At 48.7% G+C, this 18,192-nt stretch overlaps 9 non-coding genes and 2 pseudogenes across 9 annotated transcripts; all 11 read right to left on the minus strand.

The window, feature by feature from the left end:
* Positions 1–539: 539 nt before the first annotated feature.
* Positions 540–725, minus strand: LOC141179834 (U2 spliceosomal RNA). Its single transcript, XR_012255788.1, has one exon. It is a non-coding gene; the product is annotated as a U2 spliceosomal RNA (small nuclear RNA).
* A 789-nt stretch (positions 726–1,514) lies between these two features.
* LOC141180074 (U2 spliceosomal RNA) lies at positions 1,515–1,606 on the minus strand (annotated as a pseudogene).
* Positions 1,607–2,722: 1,116 nt separating this feature from the next.
* On the minus strand, positions 2,723–2,913 carry LOC141180264 (U2 spliceosomal RNA). Its single transcript, XR_012256026.1, has one exon. It is a non-coding gene; the product is annotated as a U2 spliceosomal RNA (small nuclear RNA).
* Positions 2,914–4,028: 1,115 nt separating this feature from the next.
* LOC141180265 (U2 spliceosomal RNA) lies at positions 4,029–4,219 on the minus strand. Its single transcript, XR_012256027.1, has one exon. It is a non-coding gene; the product is annotated as a U2 spliceosomal RNA (small nuclear RNA).
* A 1,117-nt stretch (positions 4,220–5,336) lies between these two features.
* LOC141180266 (U2 spliceosomal RNA) lies at positions 5,337–5,527 on the minus strand. Its single transcript, XR_012256028.1, has one exon. It is a non-coding gene; the product is annotated as a U2 spliceosomal RNA (small nuclear RNA).
* A 1,115-nt stretch (positions 5,528–6,642) lies between these two features.
* On the minus strand, positions 6,643–6,833 carry LOC141180267 (U2 spliceosomal RNA). Its single transcript, XR_012256029.1, has one exon. It is a non-coding gene; the product is annotated as a U2 spliceosomal RNA (small nuclear RNA).
* A 1,115-nt stretch (positions 6,834–7,948) lies between these two features.
* Positions 7,949–8,139, minus strand: LOC141179394 (U2 spliceosomal RNA). The gene has a single exon (XR_012255413.1). It is a non-coding gene; the product is annotated as a U2 spliceosomal RNA (small nuclear RNA).
* A 1,115-nt stretch (positions 8,140–9,254) lies between these two features.
* Positions 9,255–9,447, minus strand: LOC141179709 (U2 spliceosomal RNA). The gene has a single exon (XR_012255697.1). It is a non-coding gene; the product is annotated as a U2 spliceosomal RNA (small nuclear RNA).
* Positions 9,448–15,011: 5,564 nt separating this feature from the next.
* LOC141179994 (U2 spliceosomal RNA) lies at positions 15,012–15,089 on the minus strand (annotated as a pseudogene).
* A 1,115-nt stretch (positions 15,090–16,204) lies between these two features.
* Positions 16,205–16,395, minus strand: LOC141180268 (U2 spliceosomal RNA). The gene has a single exon (XR_012256030.1). It is a non-coding gene; the product is annotated as a U2 spliceosomal RNA (small nuclear RNA).
* Positions 16,396–17,509: 1,114 nt separating this feature from the next.
* Positions 17,510–17,700, minus strand: LOC141180270 (U2 spliceosomal RNA). The gene has a single exon (XR_012256032.1). It is a non-coding gene; the product is annotated as a U2 spliceosomal RNA (small nuclear RNA).
* Between the last annotated feature and the right edge of the window lie 492 nt (positions 17,701–18,192).

An 18,192-nucleotide genomic window follows, 5' to 3' on the forward strand; every position in this document is an offset into this window, starting at 1 on the left:
CTGCAGGCATTAAATGAAAGAAGTCAGTGTTCCAGCAGAAGGAGACAACGTTTCAGAAAAGGCATTGTAGCAAACCAAAAAAGAAATTTTAAGCGCAGCAGAGTAACCAGCGCACATACCTGTTAGCTCAGGTGAGTTTAAAAGGCTGCTGTTGATAACAAGGGCATTTGCTAAATAGATGGTGTGTGTGCAACAATATACTGAAAGGTCAATTATATTGTGCAGCTTATCTCACCACCTGTAGTTATTTAGGTGAAAGCTCCAAAATGCTTGCCTAATATGTCTGTTTATCCAAAAGGAAGTAAAAAGGGAGAGCTAGAAAGATAGCATTGCATCACATTACATGGCAATGCAATGCACAGTTGCTGAAGTTGAACCAAAATGAGCTTGTAATCTGGCTTCTGCAACTTTGAACATGAAAAATCCAATGAGGAGAAGAAAAGCAAAGCCAAAGAGTCCATCCCAAAATCCGACAAACAAGCAAAATGAACAAAAAACATTGAATTCAATTCTTTCTGATTTTAGAAACTGCATTAAAGAAGGGGTGCACCGGTCCTGGAGATACTGCAATACCAGGTCAATGCGTGGAGTGGACAGAGCAAGCTCTTTTTCCATCTCCCTGTTCTAAAAATCCATTTAATATATGGTCCCCAGATAGGGGACGTATCAGATATTAAACTGATAAGAACAGATTTTTTTTTTTTTTATCGAAAGCCCGAATTCGTGTACAAAACCCGAGTGCGCTTAAAAAAGTGACAAGTGCCACAAAAAAAGTGCACTAGGATGCTGGTCTTCTTGAAACCCTCTCCAAAAGGAGAAGGGTCCCCCAAACCATTCCCCGTCCCTCCGAGCCAAAAGGCCACAGCGAGGAACAGGGACAAAAAGCCACCTCCAGCCGAAGCCAGAGGCGACCCAATCTTACCCCCAGCACCTGCCCGAGTTATCACCCGAGCAAGGCACTGCGAGCCAAAGACTGTGCTCCCCTCCCGGAAGAGGGGAGCCAACAACGCTCTCCTCCCGAAAGAGGAGAGCCAGGGGGGTTCAGGGGGGAGCGGAACCTGATGGCCACACACTCCCCCCCTAGACCTGCCAAGAGAGGAACCCGTAAGGGAACCGCATCCCGACAAAATCCTAGTAGGACGTGACACACGTGAATAAGTGGACACAAAGTGACAAAGAAATTAAATAAATAGTGAAGGTTTCACAGTATAATACTGCCCGGACCTTCGACCGGGAATTGAAAAATTCCCCATCCTAAGGCCAGAAGGCCCGGAATAAGGGTGTGTGCGAAGAAAGAAAATTTGAAGTGCTTGTGCAAATGTGCCATAAACTCAAGTGGGGTTCCCAATCCCAGTGAGTTAAGGCACCCCAGGGTCACCACTCCTGGGGCACTTCACACTTCGGGCTTTCGATCTTCCCCGGCCCAATGGCGTCGATCCTGGGGGGCCATGCTTTCCACCAGATGACTATATTAGCCACCTGGCGTACTAACAAGCGCCTAAACCCCAGTGTGCATAATGTATCAATCTACTAGGGCGGCCAACATCCAAAACCGCCTTTTCGAAAGATACTACACTTGATCTTAGCCAAAAGGCCGAGAAGCGATAACCAGAATTGGTTTCAAACTACGGAGCCACCCAAGGATCCTGAAAAGTCCATTTGTGGAGATGAGCTCCTGGACTCCCGTTAAGAAGACATGTTGTCAACCTCTAGATCCCTTACATGCCTGCACTTTTCGGCTTGCTGCTGCTGCAATCCACGCGTTTTAGATCTGCATAACTCCACCTCTTTAAACACAGCACCTTCACCCCCTGCTGTTCCCACCCGCCTCAACACCGTTGGAAGGGAGGAGAACCAATTAAGGCGGGGGGTGGGGTGGAACGAGCAGCTCTCTACCCTTAGCAGGAGGGCTCCTGATTACATACCTCTCCTGCTGCTGCTGCTGCTGGCTGTCCAGCAGCAGACTGAAGGTGGCTGCTGCTGTGCACAGGTATATAAAGGCTCAGAGCCTATTATGACACGCGCAGCCAGCGTTCCATTGCCACATTCCATCTACTGCAGGCAGGATACCTGGCTGGCTGAATGTCGCTGAGAAGCTCACAGAGACCGCCATAAGCAACAGTTTAACAGAATGCCACAGACTAATCAACCAAACTTTTTGGGTTGGGTTCTCTTTTATAGTCTGCAGGCATTAAATGAAAGAAGTCAGTGTTCCAGCAGAAGGAGACAACATTTCAGAAAAGGCATTGTAGCAAACCAAAAAAGAAATTTTAAGCGCAGCAGAGTAACCAGCGCACATACCTGTTAGCTCAGGTGAGTTTAAAAGGCTGCTGTTGATAACAAGGGCATTTGCTAAATAGATGGTGTGTGTGCAACAATATACTGAAAGGTCAATTATATTGTGCAGCTTATCTCACCACCTGTAGTTATTTAGGTGACAGCTCCAAAAATGCTTGCCTAATATGTCTGTTTATCCAAAAGGAAGTAAAAAGGGAGAGCTAGAAAGATAGCATTGCATCACATTACATGGCAATGCAATGCACAGTTGCTGAAGTTGAACCAAAATGAGCTTGTAATCTGGCTTCTGCAACTTTGAACATGAAAAATCCAATGAGGAGAAGAAAAGCAAAGCCAAAGAGTCCATCCCAAAATCCGACAAACAAGCAAAATGAACAAAAAACATTGAATTCAATTCTTTCTGATTTTAGAAACTGCATTAAAGAAGGGGTGCACCGGTCCTGGAGATACTGCAATACCAGGTCAATGCGTGGAGTGGACAGAGCAAGCTCTTTTTCCATCTCCCTGTTCTAAAAATCCATTTAATATATGGTCCCCAGATAGGGGACGTATCAGATATTAAACTGATAAGAACAGATACTACACTTGATCTTAGCCAAAAGGCCGAGAAGCGATAACCAGAATTGGTTTCAAACTACGGAGCCACCCAAGGATCCTGAAAAGTCCATTTGTGGAGATGAGCTCCTGGACTCCCGTTAAGAAGACATGTTGTCAACCTCTAGATCCCTTACATGCCTGCACTTTTCGGCTTGCTGCTGCTGCAATCCACGCGTTTTAGATCTGCATAACTCCACCTCTTTAAACACAGCACCTTCACCCCCTGCTGTTCCCACCCGCCTCAACACCGTTGGAAGGGAGGAGAACCAATTAAGGCGGGGGGTGGGGTGGAACGAGCAGCTGTCTACCCTTAGCAGGAGGGCTCCTGATTACATACCTCTCCTGCTGCTGCTGCTGCTGGCTGTCCAGCAGCAGACTGAAGGTGGCTGCTGCTGTGCACAGGTATATAAAGGCTCAGAGCCTATTATGACACGCGCAGCCAGCGTTCCATTGCCACATTCCATCTACTGCAGGCAGGATACCTGGCTGGCTGAATGTCGCTGAGAAGCTCACAGAGACCGCCATAAGCAACAGTTTAACAGAATGCCACAGACTAATCAACCAAACTTTTTGGGTTGGGTTCTCTTTTATAGTCTGCAGGCATTAAATTAAAGAAGTCAGTGTTCCAGCAGAAGGAGACAACGTTTCAGAAAAGGCATTGTAGCAAACCAAAAAAGAAATTTTAAGCGCAGCAGAGTAACCAGCGCACATACCTGTTAGCTCAGGTGAGTTTAAAAGGCTACTGTTGATAACAAGGGCATTTGCTAAATAGATGGTGTGTGTGCAACAATATACTGAAAGGTCAATTATATTGTGCAGCTTATCTCACCACCTGTAGTTATTTAGGTGAAAGCTCCAAAATGCTTGCCTAATATGTCTGTTTATCCAAAAGGAAGTAAAAAGGGAGAGCTAGAAAGATAGCATTGCATCACATTACATGGCAATGCAATGCACAGTTGCTGAAGTTGAACCAAAATGAGCTTGTAATCTGGCTTCTGCAACTTTGAACATGAAAAATCCAATGAGGAGAAGAAAAGCAAAGCCAAAGAGTCCATCCCAAAATCCGACAAACAAGCAAAATGAACAAAAAACATTGAATTCAATTCTTTCTGATTTTAGAAACTGCATTAAAGAAGGGGTGCACCGGTCCTGGAGATACTGCAATACCAGGTCAATGCGTGGAGTGGACAGAGCAAGCTCTTTTTCCATCTCCCTGTTCTAAAAATCCATTTAATATATGGTCCCCAGATAGGGGACGTATCAGATATTAAACTGATAAGAACAGATACTACACTTGATCTTAGCCAAAAGGCCGAGAAGCGATAACCAGAATTGGTTTCAAACTACGGAGCCACCCAAGGATCCTGAAAAGTCCATTTGTGGAGATGAGCTCCTGGACTCCCGTTAAGAAGACATGTTGTCAACCTCTAGATCCCTTACATGCCTGCACTTTTCGGCTTGCTGCTGCTGCAATCCACGCGTTTTAGATCTGCATAACTCCACCTCTTTAAACACAGCACCTTCACCCCCTGCTGTTCCCACCCGCCTCAACACCGTTGGAAGGGAGGAGAACCAATTAAGGCGGGGGGTGGGGTGGAACGAGCAGCTGTCTACCCTTAGCAGGAGGGCTCCTGATTACATACCTCTCCTGCTGCTGCTGCTGCTGGCTGTCCAGCAGCAGACTGAAGGTGGCTGATGCTGTGCACAGGTATATAAAGGCTCAGAGCCTATTATGACACGCGCAGCCAGCGTTCCATTGCCACATTCCATCTACTGCAGGCAGGATACCTGGCTGGCTGAATGTCGCTGAGAAGCTCACAGAGACCGCCATAAGCAACAGTTTAACAGAATGCCACAGACTAATCAACCAAACTTTTTGGGTTGGGTTCTCTTTTATAGTCTGCAGGCATTAAATGAAAGAAGTCAGTGTTCCAGCAGAAGGAGACAACATTTCAGAAAAGGCATTGTAGCAAACCAAAAAAGAAATTTTAAGCGCAGCAGAGTAACCAGCGCACATACCTGTTAGCTCAGGTGAGTTTAAAAGGCTGCTGTTGATAACAAGGGCATTTGCTAAATAGATGGTGTGTGTGCAACAATATACTGAAAGGTCAATTATATTGTGCAGCTTATCTCACCACCTGTAGTTATTTAGGTGAAAGCTCCAAAAATGCTTGCCTAATATGTCTGTTTATCCAAAAGGAAGTAAAAAGGGAGAGCTAGAAAGATAGCATTGCATCACATTACATGGCAATGCAATGCACAGTTGCTGAAGTTGAACCAAAATGAGCTTGTAATCTGGCTTCTGCAACTTTGAACATGAAAAATCCAATGAGGAGAAGAAAAGCAAAGCCAAAGAGTCCATCCCAAAATCCGACAAACAAGCAAAATGAACAAAAAAACATTGAATTCAATTCTTTCTGATTTTAGAAACTGCATTAAAGAAGGGGTGCACCGGTCCTGGAGATACTGCAATACCAGGTCAATGCGTGGAGTGGACAGAGCAAGCTCTTTTTCCATCTCCCTGTTCTAAAAATCCATTTAATATATGGTCCCCAGATAGGGGACGTATCAGATATTAAACTGATAAGAACAGATACTACACTTGATCTTAGCCAAAAGGCCGAGAAGCGATAACCAGAATTGGTTTCAAACTACGGAGCCACCCAAGGATCCTGAAAAGTCCATTTGTGGAGATGAGCTCCTGGACTCCCGTTAAGAAGACATGTTGTCAACCTCTAGATCCCTTACATGCCTGCACTTTTCGGCTTGCTGCTGCTGCAATCCACGCGTTTTAGATCTGCATAACTCCACCTCTTTAAACACAGCACCTTCACCCCCTGCTGTTCCCACCCGCCTCAACACCGTTGGAAGGGAGGAGAACCAATTAAGGCGGGGGGTGGGGTGGAACGAGCAGCTGTCTACCCTTAGCAGGAGGGCTCCTGATTACATACCTCTCCTGCTGCTGCTGCTGCTGGCTGTCCAGCAGCAGACTGAAGGTGGCTGCTGCTGTGCACAGGTATATAAAGGCTCAGAGCCTATTATGACACGCGCAGCCAGCGTTCCATTGCCACATTCCATCTACTGCAGGCAGGATACCTGGCTGGCTGAATGTCGCTGAGAAGCTCACAGAGACCGCCATAAGCAACAGTTTAACAGAATGCCACAGACTAATCAACCAAACTTTTTGGGTTGGGTTCTCTTTTATAGTCTGCAGGCATTAAATTAAAGAAGTCAGTGTTCCAGCAGAAGGAGACAACGTTTCAGAAAAGGCATTGTAGCAAACCAAAAAAGAAATTTTAAGCGCAGCAGAGTAACCAGCGCACATACCTGTTAGCTCAGGTGAGTTTAAAAGGCTGCTGTTGATAACAAGGGCATTTGCTAAATAGATGGTGTGTGTGCAACAATATACTGAAAGGTCAATTATATTGTGCAGCTTATCTCACCACCTGTAGTTATTTAGGTGAAAGCTCCAAAATGCTTGCCTAATATGTCTGTTTATCCAAAAGGAAGTAAAAAGGGAGAGCTAGAAAGATAGCATTGCATCACATTACATGGCAATGCAATGCACAGTTGCTGAAGTTGAACCAAAATGAGCTTGTAATCTGGCTTCTGCAACTTTGAACATGAAAAATCCAATGAGGAGAAGAAAAGCAAAGCCAAAGAGTCCATCCCAAAATCCGACAAACAAGCAAAATGAACAAAAAACATTGAATTCAATTCTTTCTGATTTTAGAAACTGCATTAAAGAAGGGGTGCACCGGTCCTGGAGATACTGCAATACCAGGTCAATGCGTGGAGTGGACAGAGCAAGCTCTTTTTCCATCTCCCTGTTCTAAAAATCCATTTAATATATGGTCCCCAGATAGGGGACGTATCAGATATTAAACTGATAAGAACAGATACTACACTTGATCTTAGCCAAAAGGCCGAGAAGCGATAACCAGAATTGGTTTCAAACTACGGAGCCACCCAAGGATCCTGAAAAGTCCATTTGTGGAGATGAGCTCCTGGACTCCCGTTAAGAAGACATGTTGTCAACCTCTAGATCCCTTACATGCCTGCACTTTTCGGCTTGCTGCTGCTGCAATCCACGCGTTTTAGATCTGCATAACTCCACCTCTTTAAACACAGCACCTTCACCCCCTGCTGTTCCCACCCGCCTCAACACCGTTGGAAGGGAGGAGAACCAATTAAGGCGGGGGGTGGGGTGGAACGAGCAGCTGTCTACCCTTAGCAGGAGGGCTCCTGATTACATACCTCTCCTGCTGCTGCTGCTGCTGGCTGTCCAGCAGCAGACTGAAGGTGGCTGCTGCTGTGCACAGGTATATAAAGGCTCAGAGCCTATTATGACACGCGCAGCCAGCGTTCCATTGCCACATTCCATCTACTGCAGGCAGGATACCTGGCTGGCTGAATGTCGCTGAGAAGCTCACAGAGACCGCCATAAGCAACAGTTTAACAGAATGCCACAGACTAATCAACCAAACTTTTTGGGTTGGGTTCTCTTTTATAGTCTGCAGGCATTAAATGAAAGAAGTCAGTGTTCCAGCAGAAGGAGACAACGTTTCAGAAAAGGCATTGTAGCAAACCAAAAAAGAAATTTTAAGCGCAGCAGAGTAACCAGCGCACATACCTGTTAGCTCAGGTGAGTTTAAAAGGCTGCTGTTGATAACAAGGGCATTTGCTAAATAGATGGTGTGTGTGCAACAATATACTGAAAGGTCAATTATATTGTGCAGCTTATCTCACCACCTGTAGTTATTTAGGTGAAAGCTCCAAAATGCTTGCCTAATATGTCTGTTTATCCAAAAGGAAGTAAAAAGGGAGAGCTAGAAAGATAGCATTGCATCACATTACATGGCAATGCAATGCACAGTTGCTGAAGTTGAACCAAAATGAGCTTGTAATCTGGCTTCTGCAACTTTGAACATGAAAAATCCAATGAGGAGAAGAAAAGCAAAGCCAAAGAGTCCATCCCAAAATCCGACAAACAAGCAAAATGAACAAAAAACATTGAATTCAATTCTTTCTGATTTTAGAAACTGCATTAAAGAAGGGGTGCACCGGTCCTGGAGATATTGCAATACCAGGTCAATGCGTGGAGTGGACAGAGCAAGCTCTTTTTCCATCTCCCTGTTCTAAAAATCCATTTAATATATGGTCCCCAGATAGGGGACGTATCAGATATTAAACTGATAAGAACAGATACTACACTTGATCTTAGCCAAAAGGCCGAGAAGCGATAACCAGAATTGGTTTCAAACTACGGAGCCACCCAAGGATCCTGAAAAGTCCATTTGTGGAGATGAGCTCCTGGACTCCCGTTAAGAAGACATGTTGTCAACCTCTAGATCCCTTACATGCCTGCACTTTTCGGCTTGCTGCTGCTGCAATCCACGCGTTTTAGATCTGCATAACTCCACCTCTTTAAACACAGCACCTTCACCCCCTGCTGTTCCCACCCGCCTCAACACCGTTGGAAGGGAGGAGAACCAATTAAGGCGGGGGGTGGGGTGGAACGAGCAGCTGTCTACCCTTAGCAGGAGGGCTCCTGATTACATACCTCTCCTGCTGCTGCTGCTGCTGGCTGTCCAGCAGCAGACTGAAGGTGGCTGCTGCTGTGCACAGGTATATAAAGGCTCAGAGCCTATTATGACACGCGCAGCCAGCGTTCCATTGCCACATTCCATCTACTGCAGGCAGGATACCTGGCTGGCTGAATGTCGCTGAGAAGCTCACAGAGACCGCCATAAGCAACAGTTTAACAGAATGCCACAGACTAATCAACCAAACTTTTTGGGTTGGGTTCTCTTTTATAGTCTGCAGGCATTAAATGAAAGAAGTCAGTGTTCCAGCAGAAGGAGACAACGTTTCAGAAAAGGCATTGTAGCAAACCAAAAAAGAAATTTTAAGCGCAGCAGAGTAACCAGCGCACATACCTGTTAGCTCAGGTGAGTTTAAAAGGCTGCTGTTGATAACAAGGGCATTTGCTAAATAGATGGTGTGTGTGCAACAATATACTGAAAGGTCAATTATATTGTGCAGCTTATCTCACCACCTGTAGTTATTTAGGTGAAAGCTCCAAAATGCTTGCCTAATATGTCTGTTTATCCAAAAGGAAGTAAAAAGGGAGAGCTAGAAAGATAGCATTGCATCACATTACATGGCAATGCAATGCACAGTTGCTGAAGTTGAACCAAAATGAGCTTGTAATCTGGCTTCTGCAACTTTGAACATGAAAAATCCAATGAGGAGAAGAAAAGCAAAGCCAAAGAGTCCATCCCAAAATCCGACAAACAAGCAAAATGAACAAAAAACATTGAATTCAATTCTTTCTGATTTTAGAAACTGCATTAAAGAAGGGGTGCACCGGTCCTGGAGATACTGCAATACCAGGTCAATGCGTGGAGTGGACAGAGCAAGCTCTTTTTCCATCTCCCTGTTCTAAAAATCCATTTAATATATGGTCCCCAGATAGGGGACGTATCAGATATTAAACTGATAAGAACAGATTTTTTGATTGAATATATCTTTTATTAGCACAAAAAATAAGTTAACAGACAGTGTACAGTGCCGCAGCCCAGTACACACAGAATTCTACATCATATTTACATAGCATGAGGATACGACGCACTAACTAGACACATCGCACCCCTATGCTACACAAAACACTCAATCTGAAAGAAAAAGCATGTCAATCAATACAGTACGACGAACCGTGATAAGGGATAGGGATTGGGAAAAAGGGGATGGGGAGGGGAAAATCACAGGCCCGAAGCTTTATTGAAAGACAAGACACATAAGGGGAGAGGGGGAGGAGGGGTTTAGTCCTCATCCTCGTCCTCCGGACCGTCCATGATGGAATAGTCTCTGAGCAGGCTGTGGATCAGCCTGCGGCAGTCCTGGATGGACATCCTCTCCCTCCTCAAGATGAGCCGGTTCCTGGCGACCCAAACGGCATCCTTGAAGCAGTTCATAAGGCGCCAAGCCTCCTGGATGGCTCCGACGGTATGAACCCCAGGGAATAGTCCATAAAGCACAGAATGGTGCGATAGGCTCGCCCTGGGGACAGAGTTCCTCAGGTCGTCCTCAAGTGCAGTCAATAGGCGCTGTGCAAATCCGCAGTCCCAAAAAGTGTGCAAAGATGTTTCCTCCACGAAGGGGCACCTTGGGCAGTACCGGGTCTTGCACAGGTTCCGGGCATGCATGAATGACCGGACGGGCAGTCCGCCCTGAATCGCCATCCACGACAAGTCCTTGTGCCCGTTGGTCAGCCTGTCAGACGACACATTTGTCCACACAGTCTCCAGCGTGTCCTGGTGAAGTCCTGTGATGTTCTCCACGTCATCCTTGGCTCTGATTAGCTTGTGGATAGTTTTGGGCTTCCACAAGTCGGGCTTGAGTCCCTCCAGTTGATGCTCCCCCACAAATCGAACGACGTCTCCGTAGAACCATGGCGTCGTCCAGTTGTAGGGGAAGGAGCTGTCCCACTTGTCCCAGCCGAGTCGCCTCCAAAGAGGAAGCAGGAAGAAGTGAGACATGGACCTGCCCGCGGAGCCATTCTTGACTTGCAAAGTCCGGCGGACACAATCACACACAAAAGAGGATCGCAGGAGGGTGGGGATATCTGGAACGCCCTTCCCACCCTTGCGAGGCTCCTTGTACATGACGGCCCGCCTGACTCTGTCCATCTTGGATCCCCAGACAAAGTGAAACACTGTCTTGGTAATGGCCCTGCACACAGTGACGTGTGGGGGCCAGGCCTGCGCCGTGTACTGCAAGACGGGCAGGACCTCATTACGCAGGACGAGTGCCTTACCCTCACAAGTGAGGTGTCTGAGGCTCCAGAGTCCGATCCGTTGCTTCACCTTGGCCAAGCGTTCTTGCCAGGACTTGAGGGCCGCTCCTTCCTTCCTGAACCAGACTCCCAGCACCTTGAGGAAATCCGGTTGAATGTTGAAGGGGAAGGGGGCAGAGGAGGCCGGCTGCCAATCCCCGAAGAGCATGGCTTCCGACTTCCTGCAGTTGACTTTGGCCCCTGAAGCCCGACCGAACCTCTCACACGTCTGGACGAGGGCGTCGACTGAACCACGATCAGCGCAGAAGACGGTGACGTCGTCCATGTAGAGCGAGCACTTGACCTCGTGTCGTCCCGGACCCGGTGCGGTGATCCCTCTGATCTCTCCATTCTGCCGGATAGCCTCTGCGAAGAGTTCTATAACACAAACAAAAAGAAGAGGTGATAGAGGGCAGCCTTGTCTGACCCCAGAGAGGACAGGGAAGGGGTCAGTCTTCCAGCCGTTCACCAACACCGAGCTGTGGATATCAAAATACATCAGACGGACATACGAACAAAACATGTTACCCAAACCTAACCGGTGCAGAGCTCGGCCCATGAACTCGTGGGAAACCCGGTCGAAGGCCTTCTCCTTATCCAAGGAGACCAGGGCCGCGTGTGCGCGGCGGACCTTGATGTACTCGACCGTGTCCCGCACGAGAGCGAGGCTGTCTGCGATGCGACGTCCAGGGATGCCGCAGGTCTGGTCCGGGTGGATGATCCGTCCGATGACCGTCTTAAGTCGTGTCGCCATCGTCTTGGCCAGGATCTTGTAGTCCACGTTGAGCAGAGTGATGGGACGCCAATTCCTCAGGTCGCACCTCTCTCCCTTCCGCTTGTACAGGATCGTGACCATTCCTTCCCTCAAAGATGGAGGCATTCTACCCTCCACCACCATCTCCTCGTACAGGTCCAACAGGTCCGGACAGATGAGGTCTCCCAGCGCTACATAGAGCTCCGCTGGAAGACCATCACTGCCCGGGGTCCTGCCGGTCCTAAAGGATTTAGCGGCAGAGAGCAATTCGCCCACCATCAGAGGTTTGTCCAAGGCTGCCGTGCCTGCAGGATCAAGATGGTTAGTGATACCTGACAGGAACTTATCAGCAGCGTCGGGGTCGGTAGTCTTGTGGGAGTAGAGTTCGCTGTAGAAGTCGCTGACGACCCTCATCACGTCCTCCTTCCCACGTCGCATGTTTCCGCTCTCGTCTCGCAGCTCGTTCAGGGGCGTGTGACCGGCATGAAGTTTCCTGAAAAAGAATGAGTTACATTTCTCACCCTTCTCCAGATTCTCCACTTTGGAACGGAAGACGATTCGCTTGGACTCCTCCTCAAAGTGCCTTTTCAGGCTCTTCTTGGTCTCCTCCAGCTCCTCCCTCACGTCCCAGCCGCAGTGAAGAAGGTCCTGCAGCGACCGCAGCTCGCGCTGCAGCCCTCTGAAGTCCCTCCTCTTCTCACACGCCTGTTGTCGACCCTTGGCCTGAAAGAAACAGCGAAACTCAAGTTTAACATATTCCCACCAATCAGAGACTGTTTGGAAGCTACCCTTGTAGGACTGCCACATTGCGTAGGCTGCTCTCAGCTCCTCCACGACTTCATCCTGAGCCAGCAGAGCACAATTCAGCTTCCAGGAGCCGGGGCCGGACGGAAAACCGTCGCCGAGGACACCTTGTAAGTGAATGGCTCTGTGGTCGGAGAAGAAGCAGGAGACCATCGAGTGCCTACTCTGCCTGACTGCCCGAGAGGTGAACACAAAGTCAATCCTGGAGCGGAGTGAGCCATCGGGTCGGCTCCACGAATAGTTCGTGGAGCCTCTCCCCATGGAGCCCACCACGTCCTGAAGAGAGGCCTCGGTTACCATCTCGATGAGCAGCTTGGACGTGATGTCCAACTTGGCAGATGTGCCAGAACTACGACCATCCTCCTCGATGGGGCAGTTGAAATCCCCGGCCATCACTAAGGTCCTGGTGGTGGCAAGCTGAAGCCGCAGGGTCTGGAAAAGCTCCAAACGCTCATTCTTCAGTGGGGACGCATACACGTTGATGAACCTGACAGGTTCTCCCGCCCAGTTGCCATCTACAACAAGAGCCCTGCCGCAGATGAGCTCCTGGACGGACTCAAGCGTGAATGCGCCCCCCCTGATCAGAATTGCGACCCCCGCAGACTTGCAGTCACCCCCACCGGACCAGTAGGATGGACCGTGGGACCACTCCCTGGCCAGATGTTTGAAGGACCTAGAGGAGGGAAGGGAACATTCCTGCAACATATAAACATCACACAACTGGGAAGTAAGGAAGGCATAAATAGTCTGACATCTGAACTTGTCCTTGATGCTCCTGACATTAATGGAAAATAAGTTAATATTAGCCATCATGTAGGGAAAAAAGAAAAAGTTAGCGCAGGCAATACACCTTAGTTACCACTCCGGTCGGGTGGTCCCTCGTCGGTGTTGACTGCTGGTGACGGGATCACCAGCAGGCCCTCTTCCTCCATCTGGTCAAGCAGCGCGGCCTCGATCTCGGCGACCACCAGTTCCTCCTCTTCTGGCTCGGCCACCAGGGTCTCAACCATGTGCTCCATCTCTTCTGGCTCAGGGAGGGTATCCTCCTTTTCGCCTACGAAATCCAGAATCTTCTTTTTGGAGGATTCAGTAGCAGGGCTGTCCTCCACCTTCCTCTTTCCCCGGGTTGGAACTGGGGAGACAAGAAGGGGAAAATCCTCCTCGGAATAGATAGCGGCGGGTGGAGGAAAGGTTAATTCCACCGCTACCATGGTCTGGGGAGGGAGAGTGGCTGCCGGGGCAGGGGAAAGGACACCTGCTGAGGAGTAGGGGAAGGAGGAAGAGGAAGTGGAATCCTCAGCAGGGGTGGCCGGGGTGGGGGGGGATTGGACGGGGGTGGCAGGGGGAGGGATCGAGAGAGGGGTGACAGAACTCTTACCCTCCTTTGACTTTTTCTTCTGCTTCGGAGCTGCTGGGACCGTCGCTGGGGCTTTGGCCACCGACTCCTTGACCGCTTTGGCCTTGGTCGTCTCGGCCTTGGCCGCTGGGGCCTTGGTCGTCGCGTCCTTGACCTTCACAGGCCTGGTCATCGGGGCCTTGTCCTCCGTAGCTGGGGTCGTCGCAACCACCGATGCCCAGGATCTCTCACGCTTGGGGCAATCCTTGTACAGATGAGCCGCCAGCCCACACAGGTTGCAGGACGTCTTCTTCGGGCAGTCCTTCGAGCTGTGTCCCGTCACTCGACAAATCCTGCAGGCATCCTCCTTGCAGTCCTTCATCTCGTGGCCGTTCTTGCCGCATCTCCTGCAGTTCCGCGGCATGTCCGGGTAATAGATGAGGCCGTAGGAGTTGCCCAGGGAGAATGTCGGGGGCAGGTGCCGAAGTCCGTCTGAGTACGCCAGGTCCCTGTGAAGTCTAACGGTCACCGACCACTTACCTGTCCAGAAGCCGAGTCCATTCAGGATGTGAGAAGGTTCCTTCACAACCAAACAGAAGCGTCTCAGGAAGGTACAGATGTCTTGGTCTGGGGTGTGCGGGTTGCGCATGGAGACCGTGATCCTCCTTTCGTCCCTCTGGATAGGGCAGCTACCTGTAAAGGCAGAGAAAGAATTATCTGGTCCTTTTGCGCTTACCATTTCCCAGAACCTCCTGCAGGTGTTCACAGTGGCGAAGGTGACGAAGAAGATCCCCGTCAAGAAGGTCTGGATGCTGAGGGTGTCCGACCTGGAGAAGCCTCGATCCAGCAGCATCTTCTGGCAGAACACGTCCGAGGACATGTCCGGCACCCTCCCATCCACTTCCTTCAGCTTCAGGGCCACCGTCTGCCGCATCCATGGCTCCAGGGCTGGAGCTTCGTGGCGGGGCTTCTGGGGTCCCTTCTGTTGGCCAGTCGTGGAGGCAGAGTCCTTGGGGTCAGAATCGGCTCCTGGCTGGGCCCTCCTGGCTGTCCCCTGCTCCAGGCTCTTCTTTTCGGCCTTCCTCGCAGCGCTTGCCATGGCTTTCCTCCTGCAGTTACTTCTTGGAGCTGGATCTGGAACTTTTCCCGGAATGGGTGGAGCTATGCAGATTCTTCTCCCGTCGTGTTCTGGACAAATTCCCCGAAAGGTCTTTGTCTCGATGATTTTCTTCCTCGAAGATTCCACAGGACAGCCCGATTCTTCTCCGAGTCTTCGTCTTCTTCTGGATTCTTTAGAGCTTCTTCTTCCCACCGATATCCGCCTTCCTTCTCCGATGTCAGCTGGGCTCCGAAGCTCTTCTCCTTCCGAGTTCGATCGCTCTCGTCAAGTGTAGATCGTAGCTCTTGTGTTCTTTTAAGAACAGATACTACACTTGATCTTAGCCAAAAGGCCGAGAAGCGATAACCAGAATTGGTTTCAAACTACGGAGCCACCCAAGGATCCTGAAAAGTCCATTTGTGGAGATGAGCTCCTGGACTCCCGTTAAGAAGACATGTTGTCAACCTCTAGATCCCTTACATGCCTGCACTTTTCGGCTTGCTGCTGCTGCAATCCACGCGTTTTAGATCTGCATAACTCCACCTCTTTAAACACAGCACCTTCACCCCCTGCTGTTCCCACCCGCCTCAACACCGTTGGAAGGGAGGAGAACCAATTAAGGCGGGGGGTGGGGTGGAACGAGCAGCTGTCTACCCTTAGCAGGAGGGCTCCTGATTACATACCTCTCCTGCTGCTGCTGCTGCTGGCTGTCCAGCAGCAGACTGAAGGTGGCTGCTGCTGTGCACAGGTATATAAAGGCTCAGAGCCTATTATGACACGCGCAGCCAGCGTTCCATTGCCACATTCCATCTACTGCAGGCAGGATACCTGGCTGGCTGAATGTCGCTGAGAAGCTCACAGAGACCGCCATAAGCAACAGTTTAACAGAATGCCACAGACTAATCAACCAAACTTTTTGGGTTGGGTTCTCTTTTATAGTCTGCAGGCATTAAATGAAAGAAGTCAGTGTTCCAGCAGAAGGAGACAACGTTTCAGAAAAGGCATTGTAGCAAACCAAAAAAGAAATTTTAAGCGCAGCAGAGTAACCAGCGCACATACCTGTTAGCTCAGGTGAGTTTAAAAGGCTGCTGTTGATAACAAGGGCATTTGCTAAATAGATGGTGTGTGTGCAACAATATACTGAAAGGTCAATTATATTGTGCAGCTTATCTCACCACCTGTAGTTATTTAGGTGAAAGCTCCAAAATGCTTGCCTAATATGTCTGTTTATCCAAAAGGAAGTAAAAAGGGAGAGCTAGAAAGATAGCATTGCATCACATTACATGGCAATGCAATGCACAGTTGCTGAAGTTGAACCAAAATGAGCTTGTAATCTGGCTTCTGCAACTTTGAACATGAAAAATCCAATGAGGAGAAGAAAAGCAAAGCCAAAGAGTCCATCCCAAAATCCGACAAACAAGCAAAATGAACAAAAAACATTGAATTCAATTCTTTCTGATTTTAGAAACTGCATTAAAGAAGGGGTGCACCGGTCCTGGAGATACTGCAATACCAGGTCAATGCGTGGAGTGGACAGAGCAAGCTCTTTTTCCATCTCCCTGTTCTAAAAATCCATTTAATATATGGTCCCCAGATAGGGGACGTATCAGATATTAAACTGATAAGAACAGATACTACACTTGATCTTAGCCAAAAGGCCGAGAAGCGATAACCAGAATTGGTTTCAAACTACGGAGCCACCCAAGGATCCTGAAAAGTCCATTTGTGGAGATGAGCTCCTGGACTCCCGTTAAGAAGACATGTTGTCAACCTCTAGATCCCTTACATGCCTGCACTTTTCGGCTTGCTGCTGCTGCAATCCACGCGTTTTAGATCTGCATAACTCCACCTCTTTAAACACAGCACCTTCACCCCCTGCTGTTCCCACCCGCCTCAACACCGTTGAAAGGGAGGAGAACCAATTAAGGCGGGGGTGGGGTGGAACGAGCAGCTGTCTACCCTTAGCAGGAGGGCTCCTGATTACATACCTCTCCTGCTGCTGCTGCTGCTGGCTGTCCAGCAGCAGACTGAAGGTGGCTGCTGCTGTGCACAGGTATATAAAGGCTCAGAGCCTATTATGACACGCGCAGCCAGCGTTCCATTGCCACATTCCATCTACTGCAGGCAGGATACCTGGCTGGCTGAATGTCGCTGAGAAGCTCACAGAGACCGCCATAAGCAACAGTTTAACAGAATGCCACAGACTAATCAACCAAACTTTTTGGGTTGGGTTCTCTTTTATAGTCTGCAGGCATTAAATGAAAGAAGTCAGTGTTCCAGCAGAAGGAGACAACGTTTCAGAAAAGGCATTGTAGCAAACCAAAAAAGAAATTTTAAGCGCAGCAGAGTAACCAGCGCACATACCTGTTAGCTCAGGTGAGTTTAAAAGGCTGCTGTTGATAACAAGGGCATTTGCTAAATAGATGGTGTGTGTGCAACAATATACTGAAAGGTCAATTATATTGTGCAGCTTATCTCACCACCTGTAGTTATTTAGGTGAAAGCTCCAAAATGCTTGCCTAATATGTCTGTTTATCCAAAAGGAAGTAAAAAGGGAGAGCTAGAAAGATAGCATTGCATCACATTACATGGCAATGCAATGCACAGTTGCTGAAGTTGAACCAAAATGAGCTTGTAATCTGGCTTCTGCAACTTTGAACATGAAAAATCCAATGAGGAGAAGAAAAGCAAAGCCAAAGAGTCCATCCCAAAATCCGACAAACAAGCAAAATGAACAAAAAACATTGAATTCAATTCTTTCTGATTTTAGAAACTGCATTAAAGAAGGGGTGCACCGGTCCTGGAGATACTGCAATACCAGGTCAATGCGTGGAGTGGACAGAGCAAGCTCTTTTTCCATCTCCCTGTTCTAAAAATCCATTTAATATATGGTCCCCAGATAGGGGACGTATCAGATATTAAACTGATAAGAACAGATACTACACTTGATCTTAGCCAAAAGGCCGAGAAGCGATAACCAGAATTGGTTTCAAACTACGGAGCCACCCAAGGATCCTGAAAAGTCCATTTGTGGAGATGAGCTCCTGGACTCCCGTTAAGAAGACATGTTGTCAACCTCTAGATCCCTTACATGCCTGCACTTTTCGGCTTGCTGCTGCTGCAATCCACGCGTTTTAGATCTGCATAACTCCACCTCTTTAAACACAGCACCTTCACCCCCTGCTGTTCCCACCCGCCTCAACACCGTTGGAAGGGAGGAGAACCAATTAAGGCGGGGGGTGGGGTGGAACGAGCAGCTGTCTACCCTTAGCAGGAGGGCTGCTGATTACATACCTCTCCTGCTGCTGTTGCTGCTGGCTGTCCAGCAGCAGACTGAAGGTGGCTGCTGCTGTGCACAGGTATATAAAGGCTCAGAGCCTATTATGACACGCGCAGCCAGCGTTCCATTGCCACATTCCATCTACTGCAGGCAGGATACCTGGCTGGCTGAATGTCGCTGAGAAGCT

The sequence above is a fragment of the Phyllobates terribilis genome, unplaced genomic scaffold (genome assembly GCF_046119375.1).
Source record: "Phyllobates terribilis strain yellow unplaced genomic scaffold, ASM4611937v1 Scaffold_30__1_contigs__length_15301838, whole genome shotgun sequence".
NCBI lineage: Eukaryota > Metazoa > Chordata > Amphibia > Anura > Dendrobatidae > Phyllobates > Phyllobates terribilis.